This window comes from Molothrus ater, chromosome 6, assembly GCF_012460135.2.
Source record: "Molothrus ater isolate BHLD 08-10-18 breed brown headed cowbird chromosome 6, BPBGC_Mater_1.1, whole genome shotgun sequence".
NCBI classification, from domain to species: Eukaryota; Metazoa; Chordata; class Aves; order Passeriformes; family Icteridae; genus Molothrus; species Molothrus ater.
The window spans coordinates 52864919-52880424 of NC_050483.2; the positions used below are offsets into that span (position 1 = coordinate 52864919).

Consider the following 15506-nt stretch of genomic DNA (forward strand, 5'->3'; position numbering starts at 1 on the left):
GGTTTTTTTGAGGTTTTTGTTGTGGTTGTTTTTGTTTTGTTTTGTTTTTTAAACTGTTCTTTTTAATATTTTTTTTTTTCTATCTTATACCTCAATTCCTTCCATCTTTCCTTTCTGGTCTTAAATTCTACCTAGTGGAACATAACACAAAGAAAATACTGTGGCTGTTCCTTCCTCTCTAGCGAGAGTGGGAATGAAATTGGAAGCTGCAAAGAAATAGTTCTTGTGACAAGTGTCACTGAGTTCTCAAGAAAGTCTTACTTTTCATGAGTAAACCTGGGTAAGAGCAGGGATCTTTCACTTACTTCCATGCAGAACAAAGACAAGGGTATTGAAATATATTAGCAACACACACTGAGCTCTGCGTGGGGGCCCAACCTTCAACACAGAACTCGTCCTTCAGCCTATTTCTCTGTGACTTGCTCCATGAGCCGCTGCACACTGCAGAGATTTTCAAGCGCATTTCATGAAGTCATGGTAGGAAGAGACCTTCACGATTATCCAGTCCAACCCTCCACCCAGCACTGCCTCTGTAACCCCATAACCACTGAACCCCATTGCCCAGGGCCACATCCCGGTGCCTCTCGAGCATCTCCGGGGTGGTGGCTCCACCACCTCCCTGGGAAACCTATTCCAGGGAGTGATGTGGTTCCTCCTGAGCCTCTCCTCTTCTCCTAAACCAACTCAGGTCCCTCAGCCATTCCTCATAAGAGACATTTTCTAGACCTTTCACAAGCCGTGCTGCCCTTTGCGGGACACATTCCAGCACCTCCACGTCCTTTTTAAAGGGAGTTGAAGATTTTCCCAGAGGCATTCAACTGAGATGGGGGCATCAGTTTCACAAGTTCTACAGTCACCATAACCCTGAACTTCCTTCCACTACAGGAGGTCAAACCAGCGCCAGGAGCATCAGCAGTGGAGCCCCCTTGGCGTGGAACCGCCCCAGTGTCACCGAGGGCGCCCTGAGGAACCGCCGGGATCTGCTCTCCGCTGACATCCACTTGAGGCGGACGAGGCAGATCTTAGCAGGGTTTAGCGTGGCCGGCACCGGCATCCTCGGGGATGCACCTGAAGCTCTGAGCTCCCTCAGAGCATCCCGCCGGGCATTGCCCGCTCCCGTGGAGGGCTGACGCCATGACGGGGGGCGGTGGGGGAGAAGGGCGCGCGGGCGCTTGTGGGAGAAGGGGGGGCGCCGCCATGTCAGGCGGGGCGGGAGGGAAGGAGGGAGGGGAGCGCGGGGCGGGACAGGGGCGGCGGCCGCAGCCGCAGCAGCAGCAGCCGGGGCGGTGGTGGCGGCTGCCGGCAGCTGTCAGCGCCCGCTCCGCCGGCGCCGACCACCGCGGCCCTGCCAGCGCCTTGCGGGAAGCGCTGGGTCCGCCGTGGTGCTGACTCGCTTCTTCCTCGCCTTCCCTCCCTCTCTCCGGTCCTCTCTCCCCCCCCAAAACCCTTTTCCTTCCTCCCTTTCGCCCGCCCATCGCTGACATCCTCCTCCGGCCGCCTCCCCGCCCCGGGCTGCGCGGCCCCCGCCGCCCCAGCGAGCGCTGCGCACATCGCCCGAGCTGCAGCACCGAGCGGTGAGCGGGGGGAGCCGGCCGGGCCGGGGCCGGCGGGCCGGGACCCGGGGCGTGTGTGTTTGGCTGTGGGTGCGTGGGGTGTTCAGCTCCTCTCCCTTCTCATCCGCCGCTGCGCAAACAACAAAAGGCTGCGCGGGCCGCCCGGTCCCCCCGCAGCGCCGCCGCTGACAGCCGGCCCCGTCCTTTCCGCGCCCAGGGCGGGGTGGCTTTTTGGGGAGGCTTTTTTGGGCGTTTTGTCAGTTGCGCTCGGCGCTCGGCTGCGGGCAGGGGTACGTGCCTCGGGATGGGGATCGGCTGGGCTTTGTCCCCGTTTCCTCTGCCGGCTCCCCCCGGTGCTGCGGCGGGCGCCGCCCTGGGAGGGAGCGGGCAGAGAGGGCTGGGGAGGCTCCGGCCTGCGGCTCCGGGCGTGCGGCGCTTTGTCTGCGCTCCCCCGGCGCCGGGGCTGCGCCGCTGCCAGGGCGGAACTGCTGGTGGAAGGCGAGGCGAGGACAGGTCTGCTTTGGGCTTTGTACATAGTGACCGGATTTATACATTGTAGGTCACCTGCCGGGCTGTAGTCCGAGGCGATTCATAGACTTAGGTCTTGCCTGGATTTCTGCACCTCCAAAATAAGGAAAGCATTGGTTAGAAACGCGTTATTCTAGCAAAAAATACATAATGGATTTAATTGATAACTAACTGTATCTTTGGAGTGGAGATTGATTAGAAGGACACTTTAAAACCTTACTTATTTTGCTTTGGTCTTTCTGATATTTTAAGTAACAAGATGCCAGATTTGTAGGTCTGCATAGCAGTTGTACGTAATCAGAATAAGGAAACTTCTTGACACTTTATTGAATTCTATGTTCTAGACATATTGAAGCACATTTTAATTGCCAAGATGGTATCACTTAGTATAATACTCTTGTGTGGCTTTTGAAGGTGGCTAAATCAGTGATGGTGCTCTTAAACATTTTGGGTTTTTTTTTTTTTTTCGTTTTAGTGATTTCCATTAGTGGATATGATGTAAAAGTAACATCAGTACTCAAGATACTGGTCATGAAGTCAGAATACAGACTCAGAAAACAAAACTGGCTAGGAAAAAGCAAAAGTCTGTTTCTATAGTTTACTTTGAACAGCAAAATTATGAGCCAGTGTCATTCATATAGCATGCTTTCATGTTTACACATAAAAATACAAGAAATTAAAACAGTTAAAATTCATTTTTAGCTGTCTTGTGCTAGACAGAAGGTTTAACAACAATTGCTCTGCAAAGTAATTGTCTCTTTCACTTCCACTTTTGCATTTGCTCATCACTTAAATAGGAAACTTATGCACAAAGGGTGTCCATTGGAAGCTAAAGATGAATTGTTGAGGTTTTAGACAGCTTAGCATTTTGATTAAAAAAAGAAAAGCCCAACAAAACTGAAAGCAACACCTTTTAGAATGCACTGTTCATTTAAAACTCTTTGGGAAAATAGCTTTATTTTAATTGGGTATGAATTCCAAAGCTTCAGCGAAACATGATAGAGGATGTTATAACCCCAGGATTACAGATACAATTGGAAGTTACACATTCAGCATTTACTGGCAGCAGAGAGAAAGCTGATCCATCTGGTGAGGCTGAGCAGAAGACCTTGTAAGTCACTTGCACAATTATTTTTGTGACCACATGGTTTGGGAGGACCTTTTCCATGAAATTAGAACAGCTATGGAGAACTCTGGCAGTTCCATTTAGGGAGACATTTCACATAGTGGAGAAGCACGTGGGTAAAGGCAGGGAATTTAAATTGTCCATTCCTGAAACTCGCTCACCAATGCAGTATCACTTCTGCATCATGTTGCAGTTAAAGTTTGGCAACCTTCATGTTTCTGAAGGATGAGGATGGAGCTGGACAGTTCCAGTAATCAGAAGTGCTAACAGCAATTTGAGCATAGATTCTCTTTACTTGCTACCATATATAACTAAAAAAGAGTATAAGGTTACCCCCCAAAGGTTCTGTGAAGTAGCTTCATGAATTGTTTGTCAAATTCCTATTATATGGTTAGTAATGCCTTATTAATGGAAATTGATTCTTTTAAAAGGTCTGTGTTTGACAACAGAGGACTCACATACATAATTTGAAATTAAATATGCAGGAGTCAATCTGAATGTTTTTGACATAGAACAAAATACACTGTACAGACATTTAAGGCATATAAGGACAATTGCTGCTTCCTGTGTTTATGCAGAACTTGCCATGCTCATGTCAGAAACCTCTCACTCATGTGCTGCTCATACAGTACACATATCTCTCTCTCTCTATCTTTTTGTGTATGCACACATACCTATATATGTCTCTTATTTAATTGGGAATTTGGGGAAATACTGTAGCCTTATATTCAGCTCTGAGTCCATTTAATGCAGCTTCTGTTTCTCTTAAAATGTGGGCTTGTGCAGTTACTCTTTCATCTCTTCTTCTGTTTGACTTCTCTGGCAGACATGCAATTGAATTTACTCTGGGATTAATAGCATCTCTCCAGTTGCATAGCTCATGATTATTTTAAAACTCGATTCAGTGTACAAATACTTGTAAAATAAAGTTTTTATAAGAGGAGTAAAAAATACAGAAATCTAGGTAAATTCATAAATAAGCAAAGTGTACTCTGTTTACAAAGTAAAATGTATTCAGTGTTGAAGAGCAGAGTTGCAGATAGTGATGGGGACAAGCATGCTAGGTCTAGTTAAATTAACATTTTTTGTAGTCAGTAAGCCTCCAGGGTGTTGTTCAGTATGACACAACTGTTGTAAAAATGGACCACTTCCTTCACCATCTCAATAAAGTGGGTAGCCACAGGCTTTCTCTTAATTCAGCCTTCATAATATTTCATGTTTCCAAATATTTCTAATTGTTTTACAAGAACACAGTCTTTACCTTGACCAAAGTTTAGAAAAACATTTCTTTTCAACGTTAACTCTGATTTTCCTTCAAGCAAAAGCATGACAAACATAATGTCTAAAATGTATTTGTTGTACCCAAGTACCAGCCAGAGAAACCTTGTTCACTCTAAAAAGATTCCTGTTTGACTTCAAAGTAGAAATAGTTGTAGCAGTTACCCTGAGTCAGAGTCAGCTTCAGGTGTTCTTGAGGTAATAAAGTCTTCCCAGTGTTTGATTTAGTGAAACATTTTCCTTTCTGAAAGTAGGATGTAGAAGGAAGTGTGGTTCCTTTGAAAATTACTAAATAAATGCCTGACCAGAGAAAGGTGCCCTTTTTGTGACTTGGATTTGCTCAGATATTTGTTGTCGTCATCTTCCGGGATTTAAATTGGGCACTTCACTACGGATTAGAGCCAGAGTTGCAGATGCTTTCAGTGATACAGGAATTACTTCCAGAGGGTTCTGTGTGAGGTGTTTGGTAGTCACCAGGCATGAGATGACCCTATACATGGGGCTTTTTGTGCTAGACAGTTAACATACTCAATAATAAGAGGCCATAATGAAAGGGCGTGCATGAGGGCTGAAGGTTGTATGTATGCTTCTAGTACCCATAATATATTTGGGAATGTGAACAAAGGATGAACACTAAAGCACAGTTAACATTAGAGATGCTAATTTCTTTAAATGTGTAAAGACAGTCTCTGATAGTTGACAGTTTCTTCAGATTCAGTCAGCTAAGAAAACAGATGCAGGTAATAATATCCATGTGTTGATTTAATCACTGTTTGTTTCTTTGAATCCAGTTTATCTCCCAGGGATGCTGCTATTTAACTGCAATAAGAAACAATCTTTACTCTGGAAGCTGTATTTTGGCATTTGGCATGTATGTAGAATTAAAATGAATTTAGTTTGTCAAATAGTTATAGTTGGTCATGTTTCTTGCTGAAAATGAGGAATATGGGCTCATGCCATCTTATATTTCCAATATGCTTTCCCTCTGTTGTCTGCTTAAATGGACATATTTTGTACATGGTTTCTCAGTATCAAGTCTTCCTTACAAGTGAAAGCACTAAAATATCTTTTGTGGGTACACTTAAAAGTGAGCAGTTTCATATTTTGATTATTTTGTAAATACCCACCATAAACCCAGTTCATCGTGTTTAGATTTTCTTTCTAGGACTATGTCAGAAACCTAGCTGATTTTATTAAGTTTTAGAGTGACTAGAACAAAGGATGCCACCAATCTAGTGGGTAGCACTGGCTTCTTTACATATCTGTAGGGTTGGGGTGGTGGCTAGTTATATTACATTTACTATGGGATGTACCCCAGCAAACCATTTCAAAAGTTAACACTGCACTTCTTACTGTTCAGAAGTTCAAGAAATGTCTGACATAAACCAACTTTTTGATACTACTTAAAAAGTTATATCTACAAGTTAGTCTTTTTAAAGGACAATACCTATATTTTTCAGTATTACCAGATAAATTATTATCTTCATTCTTATCTGTGTTTGTATGTAGTAGTTAAGTAGTTAATGTTAACAAAAAATTAAGATTACTGGCAGTGTGCTGTGGTTTGAGCTTGTGAGCCATTCCTCAGTGCAGAGGGTGGTGGTTGAAGCTTTGTAAAGGATTGCAGTAACTGCATTCCTGCGCTGTATCTTGAGTTTGTTCCTTCCAGTGACAGTAGCTGAATGATTTGCAAACCATGTCATTATAGATTAGGGACTGGCAGGGAGGAGCAGGGTGTTTGTTGGTGTGGTTCTGCTGCTTTCTTTTTGTTTTTCTAAACAGAATATTGTCTTAAGATTTAGTGCTTTTATGGATGTTCCTTTATCAAACAATGTCAGCCTGAATAACGTGGGAAAGGCACAGTTTCATCTTTGTCTTCTGGCTTGAGCAGCTTCCATTTCAGAGGCTGCTGTTACTCTGTCATCCCTCCTGTCTTTGCCATGAGTGGATTTTAGTATATCCCCACCTTTAATATTTCATTTGTTCATGTGCTTAAACTGGATGTTCCACCCTGCTCTCCCCCAGCTCCCAGTCACATTTAGTGTGTATTTAAAAGGGAGGAGGGTTGATGAAAGAAGTGGATTCATCTCTCCCTCACAGTGGCAGAGTGCAGTCAGATTAATCCAACTAGTGGGATGTAATATGTGAGGACACAGGGGAGGTTATAGTTTTGAGCTAGGAGGGGCATTACAACCTCCTGTAATGTTTCTGTTGACAGAATAGGAATATATAATTGATCTCTAAGGATGTAGATGAAATGTTCTTCAATCTCAGTGCTGGTTTATGTAGTTCCACAGTCCTGCTGCTTGTTCCCTTGTCCTTGTTCCATCAACACAGCTTGCTGCATGGCAGCCTGGGGAAATAAGTGTATTTTGGTTGGCCTGAACCATTTTTCTTTTCTGTACCCTCACTTCTGACAGTAAAATAATCTAGTAAAAGGCACATACCTTTATTTTGATTTATTATGGACAGGGATTTATTATGGACAGTGAATGAAATGTGTGGCTGGATGAGGAGCACTGCCAGGTTAGGATGGCTAGCCATAGCCTTGGTGAGTGAATGAGTGCTCAGGGTCAGGTGTTTGCAGGAAGCCAGACCAGATGATTCAGTCTCTAAATTCCTCTGGACATAGAAGGCAATAATGTGTGGAAAATAAAAGAATGTGCTGAACTTTATATTTACCATTTCCTTGGATGTAGTGGCCCAATTCAGTATAGTAGCATTCACTATAATGAATATTAATTACTGTATTGAAACATGGAGGGGTGCAGAAGTCCTGATGATTAGCTTGCATGATAGTGACCTAGAGGTATAAGGGAATGAATCCCCAGAAAGACATGTTAGTTTTGAGGAATGTTGTATTTTGGGAAGATAAGATGTGTGAACCTGAGGACTATGGCTGTGGTAAGGCAGAATTGTGTTTAACAGAGAGCATGTAATAAAACTGCTTCATAAGATTCTGGTCTGGAAGCATTCTGGAACACAAGATACTGGTCCTTGGTAGGCACTCCCAAGTGCTTAAGAAATCATACAGAGATGATATGTAATGTTTTCTTATGGTACAGACAGGTGTCATAGCCAGATGTCCTAATTTTTTAAAGAATTTGTTATCCATTCTATACCTTTTGAAAAAGACAAGAGGCACCACAGGGTGACTTTGTCTCAGAGTCTCAGTAATTTGCTGTTACTTAAATACATCTTTCCATTGTTCAGAAAATAGATAAAGGCAGATTAATGAATCAATTACTTTGCTTTTAAGTACTTTTTATTCAATTAGTATCAATTTCTCTCCCTGGAGTTTTAAGAAAAAAATCATATTCTGCATGTTGATTTTAGCCCACACTTAAAATATTGCTGTTGGAATACATTGTTTAACTAAAGAAAAATACCTTGGGTTTGGAATTTGTGCTGAATGCAGGTGGACAGCAAAGATGCACAGCCCATTTTTGAAGGCAGCAGTTGGTGTGATTTGAATTACAGTGACTGCCTGTACTTTGTGTGGCCATTGAATCTTGATCCACACCCATTTGTTAGGATAACAAATAGCTCGAAAACATGCTTGCTGACTTCTGTTTTTTCTTTTCCTTTTTGTATTGCAGCCTGTAGTGTGGCTGCGCATGGAGCGGTGCTTGCAAGCGCATGATATGGTGCTTTTAATGGCCTGCTTGTTTTAGGAGGCCACTGTTCTGCCATCCTCGGGAGGGGCATGCTTTCAAAACAGATTAGCCAAGTGAGATGGTTTAAAAAACAGTATTCAAATGAAACTTTTAGCTTCTGTGTTTATTTTCCAGTTAGTGTGCTCTTGTTCTGTGTCAGCCCACCAGAAGAGCGGTGTCCTGCAGCAGGGTGGGGGGAGCTGTGACACGAGTGATGTGACCACAGGGAGGATTTCAGGAGTCCCAAAGGGACACTCTGTGCCCAGCACTAGCTAAGGTAAATCAGGAATGTGAAAGATCCCTAGAGAAGGGGTTGGAACTATGGTTTGGTCCTCAGGTATGAGTGCACAGAATGTTAAGGTGCCTTTGTGAAGTGTTGTGTTAGGGCCTGCTCTATTGCTCAGCACCTCCTGACCCAGGAGAGTTCAGAACATCAGAATAAGGCCTCCAGATTATGGAGTACTCAACAAGGAAATTATTTCCAACCTTACAGCTAAGTCAGCTTTCTGCAGTTGTAGGTAAGAATCAGTGAGTGATACGCAGTTGTTTTTCTAGATGGTTGTATCATTTGCTGTCCTTTCTGTGAACTTAAATATGTAAGGTATAAAAAAATTCTCATAACTGGTAGTTGCCATTGAAAGTATTGGTTTTAATGTAATATTGAATGGGTTAGCATTGATTCTTTCTCAATATTAAGGATTATGCCTGGACAGTTAAATTGTGAAACTTTTTCTGTCTTTTTAGTGGTTTTGCATTTCTTTTTTTAATTATTGAAGGATAAGCAGGAGGAAGATACTTCCCCTAAAGCTTGAAGAGACACTGCACAGTTTGTGCATCTTAATGTGAACTATTAAATAGTTTCAAAACCTGATGTAAGGATTTGTTAAACCTAAAGGCTGCTGTGTGCTGAAACACTGTTAGTGGATGGTCCTTTTATGCCTGCAGAAGAAATAGCTTTTTTTTTCTTGTTTCAGTCCTAATAACCCTTTTCTTCAATGTCATCAAGCATGTAAGAGCGTTGTAGTCAATACTCGCAGCAAATTGTCAGCAGAGCTTCCCACATGGATCGAGTGATATGAGGCAAGCTGTGGCCTTCTCTGCCCTTCCTGAATGCATTTTCCAGATCTTTATGGCTATGCTATAAAAAGTAGATTTGGTTAAGATAATAGAATTGATGTTAGCAAGTGGAAGCTGATAGCATTTCTAATGTATTCTGGAAGACTGATTTGATGGGAACATTCCTGTACTTCTACTTAAGTGCTGTTTAGAGATTAGATAAATAGATAACATAAATGGATGCTTACTTTGATTAGTCAATAAAGCAGTTCTTGTCCAAAAATAACAATGCAAAATGAAAGAACTGGAGTTAAGCTGAAAAAATGTTTTGTCTACACTATTGAAAACTTCAAATTGCAAGACAGGTAGCTTTTGATGTTGCTGTATTTCCTCTTATGTTGTGTGCCCTAACCCTATTCCAGTCTCAAAATCTCTCACATCAGCAAGAACCAGCCTTATCAAAACATTTATCAAAATTCATTGACGACCTGTTTGCACAAGGTGGCCAGTCCATGAAGAGCCAAGTGCTATTTTCACACAGAAATCAATGCAGGTTCTTGGAATGTTGAGGGGAAAACCTGTGTAATTTGATAGTGATGATGGATCTGTTACTCAGACTTTCTTGACAGTATTTATTTTAAAATACAGTCAAAATTTCCTTTCAATCCACTTAAAGTAGATAATTTAGGAAGCATGTCCTTGTAACTACAAAATACTAAACTACAAGACAATTTTTGAACAATTAGCCTAGATTTCTCCTGATGGATTTTTGATTCTTGTGACAAGACTTTTTAATAATTAAAGGTAATTATAACTACTCTTTAAGTTGTTACACCTCTGCCTTCTGATTCATGTAAGTAAGCTTATTCTGTCTTTATGTAACTGCTCTTGATACAGTCATGATCTTTTGGTTAAAGTGATCCAGTGAGGTGGGCTTTGTTGTCACATCTCACAGGAGAAGGCAAATCTCCTGTGGCCTAAACTGGTATGTTGTGTCAGTTTTATAGGGAGGGACAAAACTCTCCTTTCTCAACATCCATTGGTGGCTGCCTGAAAGTGTTTTACTAGTGCTCACAGAAGCTAAGGAAGTGCTGGCTTTGCAGGAGACCAACAGACGCTGCTTCTGTTGACACAACAGTGGTACAGAAGGGAGGCAACTCCCTTGCTCCAAGGGGTAGGAGACTTGGAGGTTTGCAGTCTGCCTGCCTTCAGAGATTCCATGGACATAACTAAAATTTAAAAAAAATTCAGCATTAGATTTCACCCAATACTGCCAGACAGCAGAAGAGGATTGTGTTCAGTTTTATTATTCTGGAAGAGAATGGAGTTTGGATCTTGCCACAGGGTTGTTTCAGATTTTGAGTAAGGAAGTTATGTACCACCAGCATGTAACAGATGATAGCAGCCTTGATTAACAAAAAGTTTTTAAGCTGTCCCTTGTTGAAAGTCTGGCTTTTAGTGTAGCTCCTCTGGACTCCTGACTGGCTCTGTGGAACTGCCTTAGACACACATGCCTGTCAGATTGCTTTTGCACTTGTTTCAGCTTTGCCAAAGAGTAATCTTTGATGTGATACCAAATGCATAGAAGGGTCTTAATATCCATCCTAGTTTCATTTGAAATCTGAGGTATAGGAAGGGCTTGGGAATGTGTACAGAGAATGAATTTTTCTCTTACATGCTTATAATACATCCAGACCAATTGTAGTATCTAACACTTTTCAGAGAATCTACAGTGATTTTAGGATATGTTGCCAGTCTGTGTTTCAATCACTGTATTTTTAGGTCTTTGGAAAGGTAAAATGCAGTTGATGAGATGTGCAAAAAAGAGGGTACTTTGCCTTGATTCCTTCCACACAAATAATTGGAATGGGTGTAATAATGTGTAAGGGGCAGTCACATCATCTGAGGGTCTCTGTCTGCTGCAGTATGTGAACAGGAAAAGCAAGATGGGATTTAGCCTGCAGCGTTATGGAATTCCAGATATGTTTGAGTCTAAAAGAGATTTTGGAATTAGATGGGCAGGTCATCTGGACTGTCTGCAGTTAAAAGGATACAGATTTGCTGTATCATGATAATTGAAATGCTAGCTAGTAGCCAGTGTTTATTCAGTGCAGCACGGTCAAGGGATTGACACCATAATCTTTTCTTTAAGAGGGAGAATAATCCGTGTAGTTAAAGAAAGCTTTTATGTCACTGAATACTTTTACACTGTATACAGATTTTGAACTGTTAACTAGTTCAGCAGGAAGTAATACATTTCATGAAAATAGTTTGCTTGCTGCAGAAGGAAGAAGGCTGAGGACTGAAATAACTCTCAAGACATTTTTGCCAGCTGTCTTTGAAATGTGCAAAAGTATTTTTTTCAAACTAGTATTAAATTTGTTACCTTTAAGAATCCAGGTATGATTGCTAAGAAAGTGTTCATTAGTGTTGAAGTAGCGTGCTATAGAAATCTAAATCAAAGGACTCTGCAGCAGAGCAAATCTTCTAGCTTGTACTTTCTCAGCAGTGCAAATCATCTTAGCTTGTGCTTTCTCAAAGAGAATTGTCAGCTTCACCCTTGGTAAGGGTTTTATAGGAGCTATTTTTGCTATCATCTCTTTTTTTTTAGCAAATATGTTTTGTTAGTCTGAGTTTCTCTGTAATAATTTTTTCATTTTCCAAAGAATCTGAAGATTTCCCCTGAAAGGTATGATTTTTAAATTTTTTAATAGCTGGCCCCAACGTTAAAACATTGAAAGATTTATCAAGGTAGATGTACAGTGGCTGTGTTCTTCAGCTAAACAAGTACATAATCCTCTTCACTTAAACATAGTTTATTGCAGTGCATGGGCTTTGGTGGCCATTCAGGTTTTCTAGAGGCTGGCAGTGTTTTTCAGAGGTGGATGCTGCTGGGATGCAGGGGTAGAACGTGAGGCCACCGCAGCCTCTTCCCACTGCTGCCATGTGGAGAGTAGGCTGCTCCTGGCAGTCATTAGAGAAAAGCAGCAGCCTTGTTGGAGATGTGGAGATTTCTGCCAGTATTCAAGGGTTGTTTTTGTTTTACTCCTTTTAGTCAATCTGTCCTTTGCTTAATTTTAGTGTCCTGTGCATTTCTTCAGAAACCTCTGGGCTTGCCTTTTAGAAATGCCAAAATTTTGCAAAGATTGAGTGTTTGTCCAGTTTACTTACCAACACAGACATTTTATGATGTTAAGACTGTAGGTGAAAGTCCAGATGTGATTCTGAGCTTTTCTTGGGATATGTGTCCTTGACATTAAAGAACCACAAATGTCTTTTTTACAGGACATTTATTTACTTAGCATACCTTCACTTTAAACCAAGTGGTAGGGCAGACTTCTGCATTCAGGGCTAGCTCTCAATTGAAGGCTGGCAGGAGGAGCACAGCAAGATATTTTAAATTCAAATGCTTACTATCTGGTAATTGGTAGAAAAAGTGACTCCCCTTGGGGAGGGGGAGTTTCTCTGTAGCTTAATGCTGGTTGCTAGGTTGTGTGCAACTCCATCCTCTGCAATCACTGCTTCTGGTCAGTGATTTCCAGCCTCCAGAATGTGCTGCTAATTGTCCTCACCGAGTTATTTTTATTTTTAAGGCAGCTCGTGTACCTGTGTGTTAAATGCTGAAGGTGCTTTCTGAGCTCACGCATTTGGAAAGCCGAGGCAGTGCAGAAGTACAGCAGTGTTCTGTTTATAGAACTGGGTCAGCCAGTGTGCCTTAAGTCTGACCTCCACCAGGACACTGCTTGCAGGTGCAGTTCCAGATTTTCTATTTTATGCAGATTCAAATATAGATGATGGGAAGAGTGATGACTAGCACTGGCAGGGAAGCTGCAGTCCTGAATATGTCAAGAGGGAAAAGCTACATTCCTCTGGGAGTTTAGGGATCATGTAATGGAACAAAATTCCTGACTATAAGGGATCATTTTAAGTAAAAGGAAGGCAAATCAGACAAAAAAGGAAAGATTATAAATATTCCTTATGGGAATATGACTTGTGACAGCAGAAATAGTCTCACAGGTAAAGAGAAATTTAACATCTTAAATTTGAAAAAAACAACAGATAATCATTGTTCTTTCAGATTTGGAGATTCTGACTGAAAGCCATAACAGCAATATAGTCCCAATCACTATTTGTTATGGGAGTGCTTTTACAAACACCTTTCTCAGCGTATGAAAGGCATCCGTGAGTGATTCATCCTTGTCCCTTGTGCTGTTGCTGGGCTGCCTGCAGGAGGGGTGCGGCTGATGCAGTGTTTGACACGCTGCTCAGTCCTTCCCAAACTGTTTTTCATCTCTTGCCTTTGTTGCTTAGTTTTTGTGCTTGGAACAGCCTGTAATGTTTTGATGGTTGTTTGAGAAGGCAGTTTTCCACATTAGGAAGATTAGCAGTTAAAGCAGCCTGTAGTATTTGAAGATGATGCCTTCCATGATGTAATGAGATGTGTTCTTGCTCTGAGCAGGGAATTAATGACTTGTAATTTGCAGCTCTTACAAAATTGAAGCAAGTACGCGGCAGATGTAGGATGCTGAACCTTGCCATTTAATTAGGAGGAACTAAAAGTGAAATTAGGGTTAAAAGCCTTGAATAGACTGATTATTGTTAGGAAACTGTGAACTGTTAGGTTCCTATTAGAGATACAAAAAGCTCAAATTAGTTTAACTTTTCTCTGTAACTTCGTGGAATTTGCAGTGCATGTGGGTGACAGAGCCCCTAGGTATGGCTTGAGCCAGTCTTGCAGCAGCTTTTACTGTTGGGAAGATGATTTACTCTTTTTTATATACAAACACATTATTTGAAAATGAATGAACACATTCATTTTCAGCTATGCTGCCTGTTAGCTGTACATTCAGAGAAAAAGTTTAAGGAGAATTTCACTTGACAAAGCAGTTTAGACTTGGAGGGTTTTATAATTTATTTAAAATTATATTTTGCAATAATTGTGATCATACGCTAAGTACATTAAAATTTTATCTTCCAAGCTTTTAGTACTTGAAACTCATTAAATAATAAAAATATCAATACAGAGAGGGGCGTCCTTAGGGATTCAGACCAAGGAAGAAAAACTAGAATGGTTTTATTTATTTGTTTTTAGGATCTATGCTAATCTTTAGTCAAGGAAAAAAAAATCTTGTGGGTTTTTAGAATGAAATTCTTCCTTGGTAAGTTTTCTTATGCAAAGAGGGATTCATACATGTTTTGGCACAAGAATATTTTGAAGCGAACTGCAGGAAAACAACTCTTCTTTAAAAGCAGCTGGGTAGGAAAAGCTCTGTAAGAGATCTTTAAATGTGAGCTGGAGAGTTTAGTAGCTGGCTGTGATATGTGTACGTCTGTGGAAGAATTTAGGCAGAAATCTGTCATGTCAGCATTACTAGTGTAGTTGGTTTGAAAGTTTTATGAATAACAAAATACTGGAACTGATTAAAGATAGCAGCCACTTAAGTTGTTTGTATATGATGAGATTATCCCAGTGGTTACAGACTGAAAGCTTGGCTTTGCTTGCTTTGTGCTTTCTTTGGTTCAGACTCTTGCTATTCTCAGTCAATTTCTTTGTTTTGAGCTTATGTTACAAAATGTTGTGGAAACCTCTTTAATTGCAGGGCTTTTTATGTTGATCTGTCAAAATTACTAATTTTTGTGTGTTCGAAGGCTGTGACTTGATTTTTCTAGAAGTTGGAAAGCATTAAGTGCCTTTTGGACTTCAGCATAGTCAATATCATCACAAAGAAAGAAGGAGGATAATATTCAAGATCTACACAGACACATACTTAATATAATAGGTAAATTTCTTAAGCCAGCTAGTGAGTCTGTAACTCTGACTGCATTGCATATTTTTTTTCCTCATCCAGAATTCTGTTTTATAAACCTTTGTACATCTTAATTCTTTGATTTGTTTTCAGTTGTAAACTGAGCTAAAAACTAGTATTTGATTCTAGAATTCCTGCCTAGGTAAAATTTGCAGGGCAGTGGAGTGCAGGACAAAACTTTCAGGAGCTTGAGAAGCCTTTGCCTACACCATTTTTTTCCTGTAGGGAAAATGTATAGGAAGAAAGAGTTAACATTTTTTGAGAAGTGACAATAGACTGGCTAGGTTTTGTCTCCTTTCCTCTTTATACATCCTGCATACAAACTTCATTTGTTTGCTTCCTGTGTGGCATTTGCTGTCTCAGGATATTCAAATCTAATTTACAGAATTACAAAATATGCTGAGTTGGAAGGGACTCACAGGGATCATTGAATCCATGTCCTTGCCCTTTACAAAACCTTCCTCAGTTATATGATTATGTATTCAAATATAGGCTTGATTGG

General features: G+C 41.1%; 1 protein-coding gene across 5 annotated transcripts in view; it reads left to right on the forward strand.

Moving 5' to 3' along the window:
- Nucleotides 1-1284: 1284 nt before the first annotated feature.
- Nucleotides 1285-15506, forward strand: part of KLC1 (kinesin light chain 1) — a 45544-nt gene continuing 31322 nt past the window's right edge. For 2 of the 5 annotated variants that reach the window (XM_036384230.2, XM_054515248.1), the window contains exon 1: nt 1287-1574. The gene's annotated coding sequence lies outside the window, so the exon portion shown is untranslated. Of the gene's footprint in view, nt 1575-15506 lie in introns of all 5 variants that reach the window. The other 3 variants (XM_036384228.2, XM_054515247.1, XM_036384231.2) reach the window with 3 other exon arrangements.